Genomic DNA, 6,192 nt, shown 5'->3' on the forward strand with positions numbered 1-6,192 from the left:
TGAAGAAGAAATCTTTATTCGCGTCCCGGTGGACAAACACAGTGTAGTCTTCGAGAGAGGCCACCGGAGGACGCAAGAGTCCGCGCGAAGGAAAAGCCGCTCGCCACGCCTGCGCGCTGCGCTGACATCCTCTGGAGGAATCGAAGCGCGGGACTTGAGTGGTTTCGAGGCAACCCCGGGATCCCGCTCATCACCGGGTTCTCCTGAGGACGAGCTCTGGCTCGTCCCTTTTGCCGTTGGTCCTTCAACGTCTCCCTTTCGGTTTAGCATCCTTTGCCCAAGACGGCGTCGGGATGTGCACAGTCCTGCCCCGCGTTCGGCCACCGCTCACTGAGAGACCACAAGCAATCCGCCCGCCTCCCGCCACCGAACCCCGAGGGGCTGGATTGACGCGGGTCCTCCGCGCCACGCGGTCCACGCGGTGCTGGGGACTGTGGTGGTGGTGACTGTGCGGCTGTCCTGCGGACCCGCCTTGCCGGTTTCAAAGCCCGCCGCGTAGGGGGGACTCGTGGCCACTGTTGCTTCTCATCCACCTCTCTTCTTCTGGATTTGGAGAAAAGCCAGGAAAGGCAAGAGGTCGCGCAGCCAGCCCGGCCCCGGCTGACCTCGCGGTTTAAAGGTCACTTTCCTGGACGGGACTTCCCTGGCCCGGCCAACTAGGATAGCTACCCTTTCATAGGCTCGGTTCTTTTCCATTTTAGAACTACTCACAGCTGCCGCTACACACAAATATTCATATCACTACAGAGCGGATATCTATTGCTATTACCCCAGTTTCTTTCTACCTAGAACAGAATCTAGTACAGTGGTTCTCAAAATGCGGTCTGATGACGTCCCTGAGACCCTTCCAGGGGGATCCACGAAATCAAAACTATATTCATATTACTTAAATGTCATTTATTGTTTTTACTCTCATCCTCTCGGGAGGGTACAGAAAAGTTCAGGACGACAGATGGCTTACAATCAATCGCTCTACTGGCTGGTGAAATGTGTGCTTGAGTACTCTTGTGTTTTCTAGAATCCGCTAAGGTTTAGGATATAAATGTGTGCGTTTTCAGAGATTAATTCAGTTTGTCTTCAGTACTTCTAGTGTGTTCTTACGACCTATCTTCACTTATACGTAATCTCTGTAACATTAATCTTCCAACAAATGGTTTTTTGAAATCCCTAACTTGCTTTATACTGATGCAGAAACACAAGAAAAAGTTGTTTTGTTGACTTGTTTTGCAAGAATATTTTTAATTTATTGAAAACTTTCTGAACATTTAAATTTTATCTAAAATTGTTACACTTTTAGAATTTGGGGGGATTAGCACTTTTTGAGGGGTCTAATGTCTAATCATTATGTTGTTTGTACACCTGACACTAATTTTAGAAAATAATAATAAATAAATATTAGATACTATTGAGAAAAAATAAAATTTTTAAAAGAATGTAATCTTTTATTCTAAAATAAAATTTAGTTTGTAATTTTTTTTAGTTTTAGTGTCTTTCATTGGCTTACAAAAGGGGGGTTAGAAGCCTTGTTTTTTCATCTGTCCCACATCAAAAGATGCTTAAAAAGATGATATTGACATCAATATCAGAGGATTCTGTGACTTGGGTAAAGGGAAGAATCTGGGTAAAACTGAATAAGAAAATATAACAAAAGCTTCTTTCTTTTCCGTGGCTTTAGAGATACTAATAATTTACACTGTCTTGTCTTATTCAACAGAATATTTCAAATACTATTATGGTGCTGGTAAAGTTGAGGCATTATTTTGAGACCAATCATACAGTTTAAAGGAAAGGGAATTAAAGATTTTCAACATGTTAAGTTCTTCAAAAGCCAAAGCTTTCTTGTTATCACTTTTCAAACAAGAAATGAAAAACCCACTGAAGCATCTTGTAAATTAGATTATTGTGTTGCACTGACTAAAAAAGAGCGTACAATGGCTGAGAGACTAATAAAGCCCATATTTCAGCCCATTATTCAGTGAATGCCTGCTAGGTGAAAAAAACAAAGAAATCATGGCAGTACTACTTTCTAAAGACACAGTAACTTACCAAATTAGAAATTTAGTTGCAAACTTAAAGACTGAGTGAACATCTCTTCTGCGGTTATACTGCCTTTAAAATGGATAAAAATTATCTAATTATAGATGTAGCTAGACTTGTTGCTTTGCTTATATTTACGCAGTGTCAGCACAACTAATACTTGAAGATCTTTTATTTAAATTCTGGGCAGTAAACACAAGGGGTGCTGAAATAAAGTATTGAACAATTTTATTTAATCTCATAGTTTATTCTGGAACAACTGTGCTATTTGTACTGATGGTATAAAAGCAATAGTGAGCAAAATTACTGGCACCTGAACACAAATCAAGGCAGAGGCTGCAAACTACTCTTCAACATCAGATACTCACATTAAAAAAAAAAAGCCAGTTTCACCTAAGAATGTCTTTGATGAAGCAATAAAAATTTAGTTTTATTAAATCTCTACCATTGAGTACATTTCTTTTACAACTGTGTGACAAAATGGGAAGGGAAGTATGCAAAAAGCAGTCCTGATGTACAACCAAGGTTTTTCAAAAAAGGGTACTGTGTAATTGTTTGACTTGAAAGCTGAACTAGCCACTTTACTTCATGGAACACAATTTTCAATCGAAATAATGATTAACTTATTTTTCTTGAAAACTAGCAGTAAGTCTGTCACTTCAAAGAAAGTAATAGACAGTATTTGTTGTCATTGATAAAATTCAAGCTTTCAAGTGAAAATTGGAATTTTGAAAAATGTGTATCTACCACCAGGAGTTTGATAATTTCTCAATATGTAAGAACTGTTCTGATAAGATTGGTGATATTAATGAATGTTATGTTTTAATATTGTATAATTAAATGTGTCAACATTCAGAAGATCTATATAACTCAATAAACCAATATCTTTCCAATCGATCAATGCATGATATTATATAATTATACATCAACTAAAGATCTATTTAAAGTACACATAGCCCCCTCCCCAGTGTCACAAGTTGGCGCCAGTACCACCCTCCATGCCCTCTCCTTGTTCTGGGCCTGCTTGACTGGGTTGTACCAAGTCCCCTCCTCTCCTCCCTCCTACCTGCCCTGCCCGGCAGGACCGCCACCCCCACCTGCCCCCCAGCCCTTTTGTCTCCCTGCAGCAGCAGGAGGGGAGCCGAACCGGAACCGGAACTGGAAGTAGCAGTGGCCAGTCAGGGTTGCGACAAGAAGAAAGTCTGCTACTACTACGATGGTGATATTGCAGATTATTATTGTAGACAGGGTCATCCCATGAAACCTTATAGAATCCACATGACCCATAACTTACTGCTAAATTATATCTTGTATTAAAAAAAAAGGGACATATAGTCCCCATAAAGCCACTGCTGATGACAAAATACCACAGTGACAAATACATCTAATTTCTGTGTTCAGTATGACCAGATAACATGTCAGTATAGTAAGCAGATGCAGAGATTTCATGTTGAAGATTACCCGGTGTTTGGTGGGCTCTAAGTTTTGTCTCCTCTCAACTGGTGGCTCGGTTGCTGGGGCTGTGAATTCAGACAACAAATTGATGTGGCTGTTTACTGGGCTGGAGGATTACATCGTGCTAGGAAATCAGAAGCATCAGGATTCTGTTATGTTAATGATATTGTGCTTGCTATCCTTGAATTACTAAAGTATCATTAGAGGGTCTTATATATTGATATTAATATCCATCATGGTGATGGTGAGGAAGAAGCTTTGTATACAACAGCTCGTGTAATGACTGTATCATTCCATAATTATGGGGAATACTTTCCTGGAACAGTAGACTTGAGGGATATTGGTGCAGGCAAAGGCAAATACTATGCTACAATTTTCCAATGAGTCATAGTATATAGATGATGAGTCATATGGGCAGATAGTTAAGCCTGTTATCTCAAAAGTGATGGAGAGCTATCAACCTAGTGCTGGGGGGGTTACAGTATGGTGCTCACTATCTGGTGACAGATTTGGTTACTTCAATCTGACGATCAAAGGTCATGTGTAAAGGTTGTAAAAACTTTCAATTTACCATTACTTGGGGGAGGTGGATACACAATCCGTAATGTCTTTTCAAAGTTGGACATAGGAGACTGCAGCTGCCCTGGATTGTGAGATTCCCGATGAATTGTCATATAATGATTACTTTGATTCTTTTGAACCAGACTTCAAACTGCATATTAGTCCTTCAAACATGACAGACCAGAACACTCCAGAATATAGGGAAAAGATGAAACAGTATTTATTTGAAATTTTATGCATATTATCTCATGTACCTGCTATCCAAATGCAAGCTGTTCCTGAAGACAGTGGAGATGAAGATGGAGAAGATCCAGACAAGAGAATTTCTATTTGAGCATCAGACAAAAGGATAGCTTGTGATGAAGAATTCAGATTCAGAGAATGAAGGACAAAGAGATCGTAGAAATGTGGCTGATCATAATAAGGGAGCAAAGAAAGCTGCAATCGAAGAAGACAAGAAGGAGATAAAGGATAAAAAAGTAGATGTTAAAGAAATAGATAAATCCAAGCGTAATAGTGATGAAAAAACAGATACCAAAAGAGCCAAATCAGAACAGCTCAGCAACCCTTGAATTTGAGTCTCACCAATTTCAGAAAACGTTAAAAAATTAGAAAATATTGGGAAGAAAAATGTTTTCTCTTTGAAGACTTCTGTCTTCATTTTATAATATTTTGGCATGGACTCTATTTATTTTCAAAATGGCTTTTGTTTTTGTTTTCGTTGGAAAGTTTTATTGTGAGTTTTCTAATTATGAAGCAAAATTTCTTTTCTCCACCATGCTTTATGTGATAGTATTTAAAATTAATGTGAGTTATTATGTCAAAAAACTGATCTACTAAAGAACGAATTGGCCTTTCTAGAAAAAAAATAATAAAGTACATATAGACCAATTATTTTATTTTATTTTATTTTATTTTTATTATTTATTTTTTAATTTATAGGGGTGACAATTGTTAGTAGAATTACATAGATTTCAGTTGTGCAATTCTGTATCACATCATCCATAAATCACACTGTGTGTTCACCACCCAGAGTCAGCTCCCTAGACCAATTATTTTAATATAATCCAATACAAAAAGTTCACTGATATATTTTAAAATTCCACATTGCAACAAACCTTTAAGAAACTACTTCTTGTTTAGTTTTGGTGTTGTATCGAAGAAGATAACTATCCACAATTATTTGAAAAGGCTATTAAAATACTCTTTTTTCCTGAGCTACATATCTGTGTGAGACCAGGTTTTCTTCATAAACTCCAAACAAAATAACAACACTGTGGTGGGCTGATATTGACTCCCAAGGATACATCCACATCCCAATCCTCGGAATTTGTGAATGTTACCTTATATAGTAAAGCTTCCGTGTTTCCCTGAAAATAAGATCTAGCCGGACAATCAGCTCTAATGCGTGTTTTGGAGCAAAAATTAATATAAGACTCGGTCTTATTTTACTATAATATAAGACCGGGTCTTATATAATGTAATATAGTATAATATAGTATAATATAATATAATATAATACCAAGTCTTATATTAATTTTTGCTCTAAAAGAAGTATTAGAGCTGATTGTCTAGCTAGATCTTATTTTCAGGGAAACAGGGTTGTGCAGATGTGATTAAGGATCTTGAGATAAGAGATTATCCTGGATTATCCCAGTGACCTCTAAATGCCATCACAAAGTCCTTACAAGAGAGAAGCCGAGGGATATTAGCCACCACACACAAAAGAGAAAAGTTGAGGTGAAGATAGAAGCAGAGATTGGAACGATGCAGCCACAAATTAACAAATGCCAGGAGCCACCAAAAGCTGGAAGAAGCAAGGAACGAATTTTCCGCTGGAGCATCCAAAGGAAGCATTTCCCAGCCAGCACGTTGATTTCAGCCCAGTGAAACTGATGTTGAACTTCTGGCCTCCAGAACTGCAAGACAATACATTTCTGTTGTTTTGAGCCACCGAATTTGTGGTGATTTCTTACAGAAGCCCCAGGAAACTAAACTAAAACTCCAAAGTAAAAGATTAAATGCAGAACCAGGCTGCCTTATATTAAACCTGGCAATAAACAGATTTGCAGAATTGTAAAACAATACCAATCCTCTCATCAATATTTTTGTTTAGAATATATAGCTGTTTTTAATTTT

At 38.2% G+C, this 6,192-nt stretch overlaps 1 pseudogene; it reads left to right on the plus strand.

The window, feature by feature from the left end:
* The first annotated feature begins 817 nt into the window (after positions 1–817).
* LOC117023136 (histone deacetylase 2-like) lies at positions 818–4,625 on the plus strand (annotated as a pseudogene).
* The last annotated feature ends 1,567 nt before the right edge of the window (positions 4,626–6,192 follow it).

This window comes from Rhinolophus ferrumequinum, chromosome 6, assembly GCF_004115265.2.
Source record: "Rhinolophus ferrumequinum isolate MPI-CBG mRhiFer1 chromosome 6, mRhiFer1_v1.p, whole genome shotgun sequence".
Lineage (NCBI taxonomy): Eukaryota > Metazoa > Chordata > Mammalia > Chiroptera > Rhinolophidae > Rhinolophus > Rhinolophus ferrumequinum.